This window comes from Hyla sarda, chromosome 10 (assembly GCF_029499605.1).
Source record: "Hyla sarda isolate aHylSar1 chromosome 10, aHylSar1.hap1, whole genome shotgun sequence".
Taxonomy (NCBI): domain Eukaryota; kingdom Metazoa; phylum Chordata; class Amphibia; order Anura; family Hylidae; genus Hyla; species Hyla sarda.
Window position 1 is genome coordinate 52463668 of NC_079198.1, and position 18879 is coordinate 52482546.

Below are 18879 nucleotides of genomic sequence, written 5' to 3' on the forward strand. Positions count from 1 at the left end.
TTATAGAATCTTCAAATATAAGGAGTAAGAGTCTGTCTAGCACGGTACTTAACCCTTTAAGGACCAAGCCCATTATGACCTTAAGGACCACTGTCACTTTAAGGATTAATAACTCTGGGATGCTTTTACTTATGAATTTGATTCCGAGATAATTTTTTCGTGACATATTCTACTTTAACATAGTGGTAAATTTTTGTCAATACTTGAATCATTTTTTTGAAAAATTTCAACATTTTATGAAAAATTTCAAAATTTTGAATTTTTCTGAACTTGAAGTTCTCTGCTTGTAAGGAAAATAGACATACCAAATAAATTATATATTTATTCACATATACAATAAGTCAACTTTATGTTTGCATCATAAAGTTACATGTTTTTACTTTTTGAAGACATCAGAGGGCTTCAAAGATTAGCAGCAATTTTCAAATTTTTCACGAAATTTTCAAAATCGGAATTTTTCAGGGACAGTTCAGTTTCAAGTGTATTTGAGGGGCCTTTATATTAGAAATACCCAATAAATTACCCCATTATAATAACTGAACCCCTCAAAGTATTCAAAATGATATTCAGAAAGTTTGTTAACCCTTTAGGTGTTTTCACAGGAATAGCAGCAATGTGAAGGAGAAAATTCAAAATCTTCATTTTTAATTTTTGAATTTTTAAAAGGAGAAAAGGCCCCCAAAAATTTGTAACCAATTTCTTTTCGTTAAAGTCGGATGTGTAAATGAAAATTTTTCTTCCCTAAAATGCATTTTTCCCAAATTTACCATTTTACAAGAGGTAATAGGAGGAAAATGACCCCCCAAAATTTGTAGCCCCATTTTTTCTGAGTATTGAAATACCCCATGTGTGTACATAAAGTGTTCTGCAGGCACACTACAATGCTCAGAAGAGAAGGAGCCACATTTGGTCTTTTCAAAGCAAATTTTGCTGAAATGTTTTTTGGGGGGTATGTCACAGTTAGAAAGCCCCTATGGTGCCAGAACAGCAAAAAAAAAGGCATACTATTTTGGAAACTACACCCCTCAAGGAACGTAACAAGGGGTACAGTGAGCCTTTACACCTCACAGGTGTTCAACAAATTGTCGTTAAAGTTAGACGTGAAAATGAAAAAAAAAATTTCACTAAAATGCTGGGGTTACCCCAATGTTTTTTATTTTCACAAAGGGTAATAGGAGAAAAAGCCCCTCAAAATTTGTAACATTATTTCTAATAAGTAAGGAAATACCCCATATGTGAATGTAAAAAGCTCTGAGGGCTCACTACAGAGCTCAGAAGAGAAGGAGAAGCCATTGGACTTTTGGAGAGAGAATTTAGTTGGAATGGAAGTCAGGGGCCATGTGCGTTTACAATGTCCCCATGCTGCCAGAACAGTGGACCCCCCCCCCCACCACCACATGCGACCCTATTTTGGAAACTACACCCCTCACGGAATGTAATAAGGGGTACAGTGAGCATTTACACCCCACTGGTGTTTGATAGACCTTTGGAATGGACCACTGTTCAAAAAATCTGTCAGATACCTGTGGGGTGTTAAGGCTCACCATACCCCTTGTTACCTTCCGTGAGGGATGTAGTTTCCAAAATGGGGTCACATGTTTTTTTTTTTGCGTTTATGTCAGAACCACTATAACGATCAGCCACCCCTGTGCTAATCACCTCAAATGAACATTGGATGTTCTCACTCCTGAGCCTTGTTGTGTTCCTGTGGAGTATTTTACTTACGTTAGTTTATTTACGTCCACATATGGGGTATTTCCGTACTCAGGAGGAACTGCGTTGTAAATTTTGGGGGTCTTTTTTTCCTTTTCCGTCTTGAGAAAATGACAAGTATGGGAAAACCCCAGAATGTTATTGTAAGAAATGTAATTTTTTACACTAACATGCTGGTGTAGACCCAAACTTTACCTTTCCATAAGGGGTAAAAGGAGAAAAAGCCCCCCATAATTTGTTGGGCAAATACTCCAGAGTACGGAAATACTCCATATGTGGCGCTAAACTGTTGCCTTGAAATACAACAGGGCTCTGAAGTGAGAGAGCGCCATGCGAATTTGAGGCCTAAATTAGGTATTTGCATAGGGACAGACCCGGATCCTGCTGTGACTGAGTCTAGCTGAAGCTGGGTCTGTATTCTAAAGTGTTGTATTATTAAGTGTTACATTTGAGAAGTTTTATAAGCAGAAGTTCATGTGCTGAGTATACTGTGGATCATTGTTTTCCAAACAGGGTGTCTCCAGCGGTTGCATAGCCCTTGCATTTTTTTTCCCCTCCTGTCTGTAGCACACCTGGGGGAGGGGTTAATTGATTAACTGCTCTCAGGTGTATAAAACTAACTGGGAAACTCTGTGAGCCCTGCTCTGACTGAGTCTAGCTGAAGCTGGGTCTGTATTCTAAAGTGTTGAATTATTAAGTGTTACATTTGAGAAGTTTTATAAGCAGAAGTTTAGAAAGCAGGAGTTGTAAGCAGGACCCACTGTAAGTATTACACTCCCTTGATAAAAGTAGTTTTTCTTAATAGTTAATAACAGCTGTTTGTCACCAAGGATATGGACAGCAGCATTGGAGGTTTTCTTCAGTGCACATTGTGCCACATGTATACATCTCTGGAGCAGCAGCTTCAGGGTGAATACCGCTGTGACAAATGTGAGCATGTTGCCCACCTGGAAGCTCGTATTAGAGATCTAGAGGAGCAAAATGCAACATTGAGGGCGATTGACAATCTTACAGAGCAAGCAGTTAGTGGGGTAGAAATGGAGGTTGGAGAAACTAGCCAGGAGGCCCAAGTAGGGAGCTGGGTTAATGTAGTTAGAGGGACTGGAAAGGGGGCAAGGAAAAGGAAGGTCACTTCTGCTTCTGATCTCCCAAGTAAAATTGCCAAGTTGGGCGATGATGCGAGGGCCTCAGTATCAGAGATGGCAACCCTAGTGGATACTGGTCTCCCTAACAGCCGGGGGAACAGCTCAACTAGTAGTGTGGGGGATGGTAACGCAGGTAGGCCAAGACAGTTGTGGTAGGGGATTCTATAATCAGGAAGACGGATAGAATAATTTGTCGCCAAGACCACCTCAACCGAATGGTTTGCTGTCTCCCTGGTGCAAGGGTTCGGCATGTGGTGGAAAGGGTGGACAAATTACTAGGGGGGGCTGGGGATGACCCAGCTGTCGTGGTCCATGTGGGAACCAACGACAGAATACATGGTAGGTGGAGGTCCTTGAAGAATAATTACAAGGAACTAGGTGCCAAGCTGAAGGGAAGGACCTCTAAGGTTGTGTTCTCTGGAATACTTCCTGTGCCATGCGCATCGCAGGAAAGACAGCGGGAGCTTAGGGAGTTAAATGCATGGCTTAAGTCGTGGTGTGAGGGGGAAGGGTTTGGGTTTTTAGAGCACTGGGCTGACTTTTCATTGGGGTACAAACTCTATTCTACGGATAATTTGCACCTGAATGGAAGGGGGTCTGCTGTGCTGGGGGAGAGAATCCTGGAAGGGGTGGCTGAGTATTTAAACTAGGTGAGTGGGGGGAGGATAATAAAGCAAAGAAAGCAGACAGTGGGATGGATAGGTTAGAGAGGGGTCAGGACATAATGGCGGGTGGAGAGGAGTCCTGTGGGGGGAGGTTAAGAGCAGTGGATAAGGAGATTCATGCGTTACAAACCAGCTGTAAAAATAAATGTAGCCCGAAAAATTGTAATCCCGATAATTAAAAAAATTCCATTAGCCCCAATAACTCAATAACTACAATAAGCCCCATTAACTCAAAAAATGCCATTAGCCCCAATAACTTAAATAACAACGTTAGACGCAATAACTCAAAAAATCCCATTAGCCCCAATAACTTAAATAGTACAATTAGCCCTTATAACTAAAAAAATGACATTAACCCCAATAACTCTGAAAATCCCATTAGTGAGACTATATGTGTAAAACTTAATGGAAATGTAAAGTGTATGTTCACAAATGCCAGAAGCCTAGCAAATAAAATGGGGGAGCTTGAGGCCTTGATACTGGAGGAACATATTGATATAGTTGGGGTCACTGAGACATGGCTGGACTCCTCGCATGACTGGGCTGTCAATTTGCAGGGGTTTACATTGTTTCGCAAGGATAGAATGAACAGAAAAGGTGGTGGAGTCTGTCTGTATGTTAGAAGTAGTATGAAAGTCAGTGTGAACGATGCCATAGTGTGTGATGATTCTGAGGATGTGGAATCACTGTGGGTAGAATTACAAAAGGAGGGAAATACTGAAAAAATATTTGGTGTAATCTACAGACCCCCTAATATCACTGAAGAGATAGAAGGTCGGCTGTATAAACAAATAGAGAGGGCCGCCCGGGCAGGTACAGTGGTAATAATGGGAGATTTTAACTATCCAGATATAGATTGGGGCCGGGGGTTGGCTAAAACTACAAAGGGGAGAAAATTCCTAAATTTATTGCAGGATAATTTTATGGGCCAGTTTGTGGAGGACCCAACAAGATGTGATGCCTTGTTGGATCTGATCATTTCCAACAACGCAGAGCTGGTTGGTAATGTAACTGTGAGGGAAAACCTTGGTAATAGCGACCACAATATAGTTACTTTTGACTTAAAATGTAGAAAACAAAGACAGACGGGGAAAGCAAAAACATATAACTTTAAAAAGGCAAACTTCCCTGGGTTGAGGGCTGCACTACAGGACATAGACTGGGGGGAGGTGTTCTCAAATGCTGATACAGAAGGTAAATGGGACATCTTTAAATCAACTCTAAATAACTATACAGCTAAATATATACAAAAGGGGAACAAATATAAACGATTAAAACTAAATCCTACATGGCTGACAAATGAGGTTAAAAGAGCAATAAACAACAAAAAAAATAGCCTTCAAAAAATACAAATCTGATGGGTCAGCTATAACATTTAAACAGTACAAGGAGCTTAATAAAATCTGTAAAAATGTAATAAAAACAGCAACAATTCAAAATGAGAGACAGGTGGCCAAAGAAAGCAAAACTAATCCTAAATATTTTTTTAGATATATAAATACAAAAAAACCAAGGACAGAGCATGTAGGACCCCTTAATAATGATAATGGGGAGGTTGTCACGGGCGATCAAGAGAAGGCGGAGCTACTGAATGGGTTCTTTAGTTCTGTATATACTATGGAAGAAGGAGCTGACATTGGACAGGTCAGTGCTGGTAACACATCATATAATGTATTGAAGTGGCCTAATGTAGAGATGGTACAAGGTAAGTTAAGTAAAGTAAATGTAAGCAAATCTCCAGGGCTGGATGGACTACACCCAAGAGTTCTTAGAGAGGTAAGTTCAGTAATATCTGTACCCTTGTTCATGATATTTAGAGATTCTCTGGTGTCTGGTATTGTGCCAAGGGACTGGCGCAAGGCTAATGTGGTACCAATCTTCAAGAAGGGCTCTAGGTCTTCGCCAGGCAATTATAGACCGGTAAGTCTAACGTGCATTGTGGGTAAATTGTTTGAAGGACTTATAAGGGATTACATACAGGAATACATAGGGGATAATTGTATTATAAGTGATAGCCAGCATGGGTTTACTAAGGATAGAAGTTGTCAAACCAATCTAATTTGCTTTTATGAAGAGGTGAGTAGAAGCCTTGACAGAGGAATGGCTGTGGATATAGTGTTTCTGGATTTTGCTAAAGCGTTTGATACTGTCCCTCACAGACATCTGACAGGTAAGTTAAGGTCCTTGGGCTTGGAAACTTTAGTTTGTAACTGGATTGAACACTGGCTCATGGATCGTACCCAGAGAGTGGTGGTCAATGATTCGTACTCTGATTGGTCCCCGGTTATTAGTGGTGTACCCCAAGGTTCAGTACTGGGCCCGCTGCTGTTTAATTTATTTATCAATGATATAGAGGATGGTATTAACAGCTCTGTTTCTATCTTTGCAGATGACACCAAGCTTTGTAGCACAGTACAGTCTATAGAGGATGTGCATAAGTTACAAGATGACTTGGATAGACTAAGTGTCTGGGCATCCACTTGGCAAATGAGGTTCAATGTGGATAAATGTAAAGTTATGCATCTGGGTACTAATAACCTGCATGCGTCGTATGTCTTAGGGGGGATTAAACTGGGAGAGTCACTGGTAGAGAAGGATCTGGGTGTACTTGTAGATCACAGACTACAAAATAGCATGCAATGTCAGGCTGCTGCTTCCAAAGCCGGCAGGATATTGTCATGTATAAAAAGAGGCATGGACTCGAGGGGCAGGGACATAATACTCCCCCTTTATAAAGCATTGGTACGGCCTCACCTGGAATATGCTGTTCAGTTTTGGTCGCCTGTTCATAAAAGGGACACTGCGGAGTTGGAAAGGGTGCAGAGACGCGCGACTAAACTAATATGGGGCATGGAACATCTTAGCTATGAGGAGCGATTAAAGGAGTTACAATTGTTTAGTCTTGAGAAGAGACGTTTAAGGGGGGATATGATAAACGTATATAAGTATATAAATGGCCCATACAAAAAATATGGAGAAAAACTGTTCCAGGTTAAACCCCCCCAAATGACGAGGGGGCACTCCCTCCGTCTGGAGAAGAAAAGGTTTAGTCTAAAGGGGAGGCACGCCTTCTTTACCGTGAGGACTGTGAATTTATGGAACGGTCTACCTCAGGAACTGGTCACAGCAGGAACAATTAACAGCTTTAAAACAGGGTTAGATACATTCCTGGAACAAAATAACATTAATGCTTATGCAGAATTATAAAACTACATCCCTTTCCCTTATCCCCTTACATCCTTCCCTTCAATCCCCTGGTTGGACTTGATGGACGTATGTCTTTTTTCAACCATACTAACTATGTAACTATGTAACTATGTAAGTGTTACACTTGCCTCCGATACAAAAAAAATACCCTATAACAGTGTTTCCCAAACAGGGTGCCTCCAGCTGTTGCAAAACTCCCAGCATGCCTGGACAGGCAGGGGTTTGCAACAGCTTAAGGCTCCGTTTTGGAAACAGTACCATCCGAGATGTTTTTAATTTTTATTGGGGGGGGGGGGGGGTTGGGGTTAACTGTGTAATTGTGTAATGGGGTGTATATGTAGAGTTTCACATGTTGCAAAACTACAACTCCCAGCATGCCCTTTGGTTGTCAGTACATGCTGAGAGTTGTAGTTTGCAACAGCTGGAGGCACACTGGATGCGAGACACTGATAGGTAACAAACTCTCAGTGTTTTGCAGCCAGTGTGCCTTCAGATGTTGCCAAACTACAACTCTCAGTATGCACAGCTGAAGGGCATGCTGGGAGTTGTATTTATGCAACAGCTAGAGCCACACTACTACAACTCCCAGCATGCCCTTTGGCTGTCCGTGCATGCTGGGAGTTGCAATTATGCAACAGCTGGAGGCACACTGGTTGCGAAACACAGAGTTTGTTACTTAGTGTTTCGCAACCAGTGTGCCTCCAGCTGTTGCAAAACTACAACTCCCCACATGACCTTTGGCTGTGCATGCTCGGGTTGTTGCATAGCAACAGCAGGAGGCGAACAACTCGCCTCCTGCTGTATCCTGCCGCCACCACTGAAGACACTGCTGCCGCCGCCAGGGTCCTCCGCCGGCGCCAACAATAATAGGAACCCTCAGCGCCAATGCCAGGGACCCCCGCCTGCCCCGATGGACAGGTAAGGGACCCTCGACTGCCCCGATTGCCGCCTGATCACCGCCCAGTGGGCTCGATGATTGATCGGTCGTCCGGACCGATCAATCATGCGATCATGAGGGGGCACCTGTGCCACCTCACTACTGCTGGGTAAGGGTGACTTGGGCTGTCTCGGACCACCCTAATCACCCTTTTTTCCACGTCACCGGAGACCCGATTGACCTGGAATCGCCATAGATCGCCCCCTGAATTGACCGGCGATTTGCAGCGATTGCCGACGTGGGGACACACCCCCCTCAGCACTCCAGACTGCACTTGCACCTGTGTTTTGGCTTCAGTCCTAAGTCTGTGTATGAGATTAGGGAAAATGTGCTCTTGAGCTTTTTTAAGCACAAATAAAACAGAAAACTTCATTTTTTTTAAACAAAGTATATTAGAAATATTTTTATTTACCATAAGGAGTGCAATAGCAAAAATTTGTTTTAATGAGAGTTACCATATAAGGGCCCAGGGCGTACCTGTACGCCGGGGGAATTTCGGTCCCCACCGCGCACTGGGCGGGGACCTGAACAGAATGCCTGCCCGTGACAATGCCGAGGGGGGTCCCCCCCCCCATTCTGGCCATATGGGTAACTTGTGACCCGATGGCCCAGAATTAGAAGGTGATCGGTGATGTACTATACACCGCCAATCACCTCCTGTAGCTGGGGGAAGGTGGCGAATCCTGTCACCTCCCCAGGAGCACTGCTATTTGTCAGACTGAGCTCAGTCAGAGGGCAGAGCTGAGAGAAAGAGCCAGGGACTCCCCTCTTCCAAAATCTGTGCCACACAGGGCTGAAGAAAAGCTGTGTAGTCAGGGGGAGCTTCATTGAAAAGGGACAGGTAGGAGTTAAAAGTTCCTCAAGGGTCTGCCGCAGGTTTTGCAGAGGAGGAGGCATATGCTTTACTTGGCTCCGACTCCAAATCTGCCAGTGAGGACGAGGAAGATCCTACTTTCCTGTGTTCTTCCTCATCCTCTAGCAGTTATGATTAATCCCCCAGAAGGCGGCGGAAACGCCGCTAGGCGAGGTCATGCACCCACCATGAAAGTGACCCAGTGGCCAAAACTAGTAGGAGCGTCCATGGCGCTCGTAATAGGAGTCCAACCCCCCAGACAAGCATACTGGAGCCCCTTACAGTGAACCTGTCTGGAGACCCCCAGAGGGATATCAGACACAGATTCCTGAGTTTCTTGGCGACTCAAGAATCCGGATTGACATAGTTGGCTACACTGAAATTGACTTTTTTAGTTGGTTTTTCAGTGATGACTTTGTCAATCATATGGTGGAGCAAACGAACTTGTACGCCCAACAGTTCATTGCCCACCACCCTGATTCATTTTTGGCTAGGTCCAATGAATGGTATGCTGTTAATGTAGCCAAAATGAGGACATTTTGGGGCCTCGTGCTGCATATGGGCCTAGTCAAAAAACCAAATGTCAGGCAGTACTGGAGCGGGGACATCCTCTACCAGACCCTGGTTTACAGTATGGCCATGGCACAGAAGTGGTTCGAGGCCATTCAGAAATGCCTGGATTACGCTGATAATGCGGCATGTCCTTCCCGTGGTGATCCCGCCTATAACCAGCCTTACAAAGTGAGGCCGATCATAGATCACTTTGGGGCCAAATATTTGGAGGCCTACGTACCAGTCAGGGAGCTCTCGGTAGATGAGTCTCATCAGTTTTAAGGGGAGACTCATCTTCCGCCAGTATATTCCCTCGAAGCGGGCGCGGTATGGCATGAAACTCTACAAACTACAAACACTTTCAAGTTTAGAGTATATGAGGGACGGGATTCCCGTATTGAACCCCCAGAATGTCCCCCCACTCTGGGTGTTAGCGGGAAACTCATTTGGGAACTTGTGCACCCTTTGCTGGATAAGGGTTACCACGTGTACGTGGACAACTTTTAACCAGCATCCCTCTGTTCACATCTCTTGCCGCCAGATCCACGTCCGCTTGTGGGACCGTGCAGAAGAACCAGAGAGGCCTCCCTCTAAATTTTATCCAGACACCTATGCCCAAGGGTGAGTCCTGTGCCCTTACCCATGAAAACCTGTTGCTGGTCAGGTATAAGGACAAGAGGAATGTCCTTATGCTGACCACAAGGGACATTCCTCCAGTTCCAAAAATTCCTAAAGGCCCTGATCTTTGGTCACCGGGAAAGAGCAGGCCGAAGTTCCCAAGAAACTGGAGTTATAGTTGCCAGGATCGGCACACACTGGAAAGAAGGGACGATCCCAGAAAAAATTCAGTGTGTCACAAGAGGGGGATACGGAAGGGCACCACCACTTGCCCCGATCATCCCTATTCATTTTAATTTCCCATAATTTGACCCCAATGTACCAAGTCCAGAGTACATTCCAAATTTTAACCCCATAAACCACTAAATTGCCCAAAAAAATCTTTCATAAAATAAAAAAACTGCAAAAAAAAACAAAAAACTGATAAGACCTCTGGGGGTATTTTTTTCCAAAAATGGGTCATGAGTCACTGAGTCACTATCATCGGGGACTTTTTAATGTTGCCTCAAATGCGCAGTGCTCTCTCTCCACCTGAGCGGGGTGCGCATTTGAGGCAACAGGTTAGAGACGGCCACACATCACATTCCCAGAATGATGATTCAGAGCATAGGGTTTGGGGAGGGCATATTTTTTTAGTTTTGGCTATGCTCTGGGTCATCATCCTGGGAACCAAACCTATTTGATCATTTTACAGCCCACTGTACCCCACTTTATTAACTCAGTGTACCCCATGTAACTCCCCCTGTTCTGGCTCCATATGTAGCTATGTAAATGCTCAAGGGCCCTGACTGTGCTCCTGCTCTTCCGAGACCCGGTGTGCACCCGCAGAGCTGTTTACATCCCAATATGAGGTATGTCATTACTCCACAGAAAATGGATTTACAAATTTACGGTGACAGTTTCTCCTGTTACCACTTGTGAAAATGAAAAATTTGGGGGAACCCCAGCATTTTAGTGTAAAAAATCTAATTTTTCCTTTTCACATCCCACTTTAATGAACATTTATCAAACACCTGTGGGGTGTTAAGGCTCACTGTACTGCTTGTTACATTCCTAGAGGGGTGTAGTTTGCAAATTAGTGTGCCATGTGCTTTTTATTTTTGATTTTTTGCTGTTCTGGCACCATAGGGTTGATTTAGAAAATGTTGTCAAAAATTTAAAAATTGCTGCTGAACTTTGAAGCCCTCTGATGTCTTCCAAAAGTAAAAACATGTCAACTTTATGATTCATGTATAAAGTAGACATATTGTGTATGTGAATCAATATACAATTTATTTGGGATGTCCATTTTCCTTATAAGCAGAGTTTAAAAGTTAAAATAATACTACATTTTCAAATTTTTCATCAAATTTTTACATTTTTCATCAAGAAATGAGGCAAGTATGGCCGAAAATTTTCCTCTAACATAAAGTAGAATATGTCACGAAAAAATAGCCTCGGAATCAGAATGAAAGGTAAAAGCATCCCGAGTTATTAATGCTTAAAGTAACAGATGTCAAATTTGCAAAAAATGCTTGGGTCCTTAAGGTGAAACGGTTAGCTCATTGCTATATCATCTCCTTGAGGCTGTGTTCACACATGGCGTTTTATTAGTGGTACTGCCACGGTACGTCTCATTTTTTTCACAATTCTATGAAATTGCTGTATAAATTTGGGCCATGATTACAGAAATTTTCTGTAGAAATTCATCAAAATGTATACAGTTCCACAAATAAAGTGTCTGAGCCAGGTTTGAACCATAAAACTGTATGAGGCCTGTACTGAAGAACACAATAATAATATCTCACAATCTCATAACATAAAACTTACATTTTCTCTCCTCAATTAAATTGGCGCAAAAATGTAAAATGTTGGTGCTAGATTTTAAAAAAATGACTCGAAATCAAAACCTCACATAATTTCAAAGCAACACAAGTGAGCTGTAAAAAAGTGGTGAGGAAAAATGGTGTGATAAATCTTACTGTAACTTAAATTACACAAGTTTTAGACTATGTCCCCTATTGTGTGTGTGAAACCACCCTAAATGTATCCAGTTTAATGCAAGTACTTTCTGATTATTGAAATATTTAAAGCAGGTGGATTTTTTATTCTGAAGCAGGAAGTACCACTCCTTTTAATTCATTAACCACCCTGTATTGCTGTAGACATCCTGTATGGTCTTTTGAAGGTTTATATTCAAATATATTTATTTACCATGCACAGGGCTATTTGAACAATACAGTGACCTCTTAGTATTATTGCCAACCCTCAGCTGATAAGCTTATCCAAGACTGGCATAACAAAGAAGGCTCCTAAATGTTCTTCTGTTAACTGAAAACATAAATAAGACTTGCCAAGTTTATGTAGCTTCTGTGCAATATTAATATCAACCTCCAGTGACATTATTTTCCAAAGGTCAATGTGCATTAGTGCTAAAATTCAGTAAGCTTACACCATGGGAAATGGGCCTATGTTTAGTGGAAATTTTAGCATGGTAATTGTAACGTTTTTTAAAATAATATTTCTGCAATGCACATTTATCACATATCCACACAGTGGGTGATAAATGTCCGATCTCTAGAGGCTCCACTGCTTGGAACCCTATGACTACTAGAATAGAGGTTTTAAAGGAAACCAATCAACAGATTTTAGCATATAGAATGCTTGACAACCTACCCCTGGAAGACGTACCCACCCCTGGAAGATGTAATTGCCCCCAGGGATGTTGAAGATATGAAGTTATAAAGTGCCCCCTGGCCGCCCTGTAAGTAGTCCTCTGGGAGAGGACTTATTCTTACCTGGTCATCTAATGCGGCCATGGTCCCACCCCTTGTCTTGATTAATGGCCCACGTCATTGCTTTGCTCCCTAAGCAGATGAAGAAGTTTGGTGACAGGACCTGGTAAGTATAAGTCCCCGCCCAGGGTAGTACTTATGGGGCAGCCAGGGGGGACTTTATAACTTCCTATCTTTAACATTCCTGGGGGCAAAAACGTCCCCCAGGGATGGTGAGGATAAATATTTTAGCATATATAATGCATTGTTAAGCGTAGATGCTAAATTCTGCTGATTGGTTCCCCTTAAGCCCTCTGCCTGTTCTATATCTCCCAAGTGGGGAGGTTTGAATGCAGTGGCAGTCAGTCATGTGTCCTTTCAATGTCTATGCAGATAGTTAATAAATGTCCATTGTGGGGCACCCACTTTATATGAGTTTTTTGAATAAATAAAAACTTTCCGTACTGCATCACTGTGCATTGAAACAATAAAAGAGCACATAGTTACTTCCCTCACTCCCCCACTTTCAGATCTTCCAGTCCAAGCTCACAGAGCTGAGTCAGGGAGCAGGATGTCATTGAAAGAGATGGCAGAACGGGAGGGCAGCTGTGACTGGAAGTAATGTGCGACCACAACTAGGGGAACGAAGGGCAAGCATATCTTACCAACTGTGTCTGCATCAATTGGAGTGGCATCAAATAACACTGCATCATCAGCTCAGAGAAGAGCTTCTGAAGACAAGAAGAATGGAGAAGAGCTGCAGGAAGTAGTGTGACAGCTGTGTTTTTCATTGGGCCCTTTGCAGTGGCACAGAGAGGGCATAACTAATAAAAGGGAACACCAATGGAGCTTAACTACTATATGGAAACACAGAAGCGTTCTAATGCTATATGGGTGCACCAAGGTGGGCCTAACTACCAAATGGGGCAAAGAGGTGGCCTTAATAAATGGGGGCACAGAGGGGAGCCTAATTACTATAGAGAGCACAGAGTGGGCCTAATATGATATGGGGGCACAAATGGGGCCTAATACTTTAGGGGACAAATAGTGGGCAATACAAGTGGGGAGTATGTATAGAGGTAAGAAGAGTGATTGAGCAATTAGCCTAAAATATTTGGCAGATTGTGTAGGAAAAATATTGTGGCTGGAAGAGAGTTACAGATCTTCATGATGACACAGGCCAGATGAAGAAGAAAAGGAAGAATAAATAAGTGAATGTATTTGTTGTGGCCAGTAAAGGAGTTGTCCTCCTGTACATCTGTCCGTCCTGTGTGATGGATTCCCTTTCAGTGTCCCCCTGGGTCCACATCCCTCCTACAGACTCTAAAGTGTTAAAATGTCTTATGTTATATGCTGGTTACTCTTTTGAGGTATCGGTGCCTTTAAATATTGTTGTTAAGACAATACCAAGGAAGGTGCAAGTGAACAGGTGACTTGTTGGTGACCAATGGGACATCTCCAAATTGCTCCGATATATACTTGGGAGGAGCTAGTCAGTTCAGAATAGAGTTCCAGTCTAAGCTGAGGTACAGTCAAGTGAAGACCTAAGAGTTGTCTGGTGTTCCTGAGGTAGGCCAAGGCCTAGTCACGCAGCCGCTATCCATGGAACCCCCTGCAGGTGAAAGTCAAAGCCTGGTAAGCACAAATACAGGGGAGAAGTCTAGTCAAGTGTCAATTACTCAAGTCAACGTGGGTTGCATCATTCAGTCTAAGTCCACTACAAGTCCCAGTGAGCCAACAAGCTCCCTAAAGTTCACTGAGCATCTCCTTGGGCCTGAACTGAGCTGTAAAGACTTTAACCCCTTAAGGACGCAGGACGTACTCAAACGGCCCCTTTTCCGAGTCCTTAAGGACTCAGGACCTCCTGTCAAATCCCAGCCCCCCGCCGCTAGCTGGAGGGGAGCTGGTTCCCGATGCCTGCTGAAATCATTCAACAGGCATCGCGGCATATCGCCCAGGGGGGTCATGATGACCCCCCATGTCGGCGATGGCTGCAGATCGCTGGACAATTCAGCCCAGCGATCTGTGGCGGATTCCGGGTCAATCGGGTCTCCAGTGACCCGGTGACCCGGAATTACAGGCTGTTTGGGGCCGTCTCTGACGGCCCCGAACAGCCATAGCCAGCAGGGGTGAGGTGGCACTGGTGCCACCTCACGATCGCCCTGATTCGTCGTCCGGTTTACCGGCCGACCAATCAGGGCACCTGCTGCGGGTGTAACTCCCGCAACCCGCTCCGCCCCTCTTCTGGAGGACGTGATCGCATGCTGGAAGAGGACCCCGGCAGCTGGGGACCCCGATCCCCGGCGTCAATGTTGGGATCGGGGCTCCAGGAGCGGCGGCGAGGGACTGACCTGAAGCGGCGTGGATCAACAGTTGGAGATGAGTGACAGCCTCCTGCTGTTGCTTAGCAACAGCTCCCAGCATGCAAGAAGGGCATGCTAGGAGCTGTAGTTATGCAACAGCAGGAGGCAGACCACCACAACTCCCAGCATTCCCTTATGGGCATGCTGGGACTTATAGTTTTGCAACAGCTGGAGGCACATTTTTTCTATGAAAAAGTGTACCTTCAGCTGTTGTAGAACTACAACTCCCAGCTTGCACAAACAGCTAAAGTGCATGCTGGAAGTTGTAGTGGTGCATCTGCTGGTTGCATAACTACAACTCACAGCATGCCCGTTGGCTGTCGGTGACTGCTGAGAGTTGTAGTTTTGCAACATCTGAAGGCACACTGGTTGTGAAACTCTGAGTTTTTTTTTTTTTACCTAACTCAGTGTTTCACGACCGGTGTGCCTCCAGCTGTTGCAAACTACAACTCCCAGCATGCACCATACATGCTGGGAGTTGTAGTTTTGCAACGGCTGGAGGCACACTGGTTGTGAAACACTGAGTTAGGTCACAAACTCAGTGATACACAACCAGTGTGCCTACAGCTAAAAAACTAAAACTCTCAGCATGTACAGTCTGTCAGCGCATGCTGGGAGTTGTAGTTTTGCAACAGCTGGATGTCCCCCCCCCCCCCCCCCCAATGTGAATGTACAGGGTACACTCACATGGGCGGAGGTTTACAGTAAGTATCCAGCTGCAAGTTTGAGCTGCGGCAAATTTTCTGCCGCAGCTCAAACTGCCAGCGAGAAACTACTGTGAACCCCTGCCTGTGCGACTGTACCCTAAAAACACTACACTACACTAACACAAAATAAAAAGTAAAAAACACTACATATACACATACCCCTACACAGCCCCCCTCCCCAAGAAAAATGACAAACGTCTGGTACGCCACTGTTTCCAAAACGGAGCCTCCAGCTGTTGTAAAACTACTCCCAGTATTACCAGACAGCCACTGACTGTCCAGGCATGCTGGGAGTTTTACAACAGCTGGAGGCACCCTGTTTGGGAATCACTGGCGTAGAATACCTCTATGTCCACCCCTATGCAAGTCCCTAATTTAGGCCTCAAATGTGCATGGCGCTATCACTTTGGAGCCCTGTCGTATTTCAAGGCAACAGTTTAGGGTCACATATGGGGTATCGACGTACTCGGGAGAAATTGTGTTACAAATTTTGGGGGGTATTTTCTGCTTTTACCCTTTTTAAAAATGTAAAATTTTTGGGAAAACAAGCATTTTAGGTAAAAAAATAATTTTGTTTTACATATGCAAAAGTCGTGAAACACCTGTGGGGTATAAAGGTTCACTTAACCCCGAGGGGTCTAGTTTCCAAAATAGTATGCCATATGTATTTTTTTTTTTTTTTGCTGTCCTGGCACCATAGGGGCTTCCTTAATGCGGCATGCCCCCAGAGCAAAATTTGCTTCCAAAAAGCCAAATGTGACTACTCCTCTTCTGAGACCTGTAGTGCGTCAGCAGAGCACTTTTCACCCCCATATGGGGTGTTTTCTGAATCGGGAGAAATTGGGCTTCAAATTTTGCGGGGTATTTTCTGCTATTACCCTTTTTAAAAATGTAAATTTTTTTTTGCTTTTTTAACATTTGCAAAGCCATGAAACACCTGTGGGGTATTAAGGGTCACTTTACCCCTTGTTATGTTCCCCAAGGGGTCTAGTTTCCAACATGGTATGCCATGTGTTTTTTTTTTTGGCTGTTTTGACACCTTAGGGGTTAGGAAATAAGTTGCAGATCGCGGGGGGTCCGACCGCTGGGGCCCCCCCGAGATCTCCCGTACGGAACCCCGACAGCCCGCGGGAAGGGGGCGTGTTGACCTCCGCGTGTTGACCTCCTCCTCCGCTCCGGCTCTATGGCAGAGCCGGAGCACTGCCTTCCGCAATCTCCGGCTCTGCCATAGCAGTGTATTGAGGGGGCGTGTCGGCCGCCACTTCGTGTGGTGGTCGACACCCGCTATCTGGCCGGAGAGCCTGGCCCCCGTACAGAGGGATCGCAGGGGGCCCCAGCGGTCGGACCCCCCATACTGAGTCAGGTAACAGAACCTGACTGAAGGTTTTCAAACCAGACGGTAATCCGTACAAAACGGAACTGTAGCGTGACCGGCAGCGGTCTCTTACCTGCGATCGGCGGTGGCGATGACGTGCAGCTCCCTCGTGCGACTCCCTGGTGAAGACTACGGAAGCTGGTGAGTAGTTGCCTAGCAACATCTGGGGGGGATAAAGTTTGGAGACCACTATACAGTGGTCTCTAAACTGTAGCCTTCCAGATGTTGCAAAACTACCACTCCCAGCATGCCCAGATAGCCATTTGGGCATGCTGGGATTTGTAGTTTTGCAAGGGCTACAGTTTGAAGATCACTGTGCACTTCGGCGATCAGTACATGCTGGGAGTTGTAGTTTTGCTAAAGCTGGAGGCACACTGGTTGGAACATACTGAGTCAGGTAACAGAACCTGACTAAAGGTTTTCCAACCAGTGTGCCTCCAGCTGTTGCAAAAGTACAACTCCCAGCATGCACGGTCTGTCTGTGCATGTTGGGAGTTGTAGTTTTGCAACAGCTGGAGGTCGCGGAATGTACAGGGTACATTCACACAGGCAGGTTTACTGTAAGTTTCCTGCTTCAAGTTTGAGCTGCGGCAAATTTTCTGCTGCGGCGCAAACTCCTAGCTCCTAAACCTCCGCCTGTTTGAATGTACCCTAAAAACACTACACTACACTACACTAACACATAATAAAGGGTAAAAAACTACATATACACCCCTTACACTGTCCCCCCCCCATAAAAATAAAAAACATATCGTACGGCAGTGTTTCCAAAACGGAGCCTCCAGCTGTTGCAAAACAACATCTCCCAGCATTTCTGAAAGTTGAACAGATTTGTAAATTACTTCAATTTAAAAAAATCTTAATCCTTCCAGTACTTATTAGCTGCTGTATAAAACAGCTGAAAGATAAACAAACATATGAAAAGTTACCATGTAATCCTCTCCCGAGATATACGAGGGAACTGAAATCGATTCTTGATACTGCCTTAGCACAGGGAATCATTAATAAAAAAGTATTTGATTGCTTATGTAAATTACATCCTCATTTGCCAACCTTTTACATCATTCCAAAGGTTCATAAAGATCCCTTCAGCCCCCCAGGACGTCCAATAATATCAGGGATAGACGGCCTTTGTGATCCCGTCTGTAAGTGTATTGATTATTATTTAAAACCTTAAGTAGAATATTTACTTTCTTTTGTTAAAGATACAATGGACGTCCTGGGGAGGATTGATGGTATCTCTATGGACGCGGATATGATCTTAGTTACGCCGATGTAGAAGGACTGTATACTTGCATAGCACACAAACATAGTTTAAGAGCGGTGGAGTTCTATCTGAGGACTAGCAACTGGGATGCCGACCTCTGCGATATGATTTTGATTTTGTTGAGATACATTCTCATGTTTTTTTACATTTAAAGATTATTTTTATTTACAGAAACACGGCACTGCAATGGGGGCAGCCTGTGCCCCATTGTACGCAAACCTCTTCCTGGGATATTGGGAGAGGGAGGTTTTGCAGTTCAGTGGGGCATTTACCGTCGCCAGGTGCAGTGCTGGTTACGTTATATCGATGATATTTTTTTTTTATAATACAAAAGACAAAAGCTCTCCCTCGTGTGACACCTTCAGCATAAGGATTAAAAATAGGTGAGCCAAGGGTTAACTCACCTAAAACAGTTGTGCAAATTCCTGCACAACATGTATATGCACTTGGTCATTTAATGCTGCTGCACATTCCTCCTCACACTCCCAAGCATGAATAATAGATTCCAATACCACTCCAAACTCCACGGAGGATAATAGGTGCTCCCAATAAAGTGATCCAGGGGTGATAATAAAAACTTATTTTATTAAAACATGCTACGCGTTACGAAACCGGACTGGTTTCTTCTTCAGGCAACCTGACTGAAGAAGAAACCGGTCCGATTTCGTAACGAGTAGCAATTTTTAATAAAATAAGTTTTTATTATCACCCCTGGATCACCTTA

At 44.2% G+C, this 18879-nt stretch overlaps 1 protein-coding gene across 3 annotated transcripts in view; it reads left to right on the forward strand.

Moving 5' to 3' along the window:
• LOC130293418 (visinin-like) overlaps window positions 1-18879 on the forward strand; it is a 306760-nt gene that overhangs the window by 74715 nt on the left and 213166 nt on the right. The window lies entirely within an intron of this gene.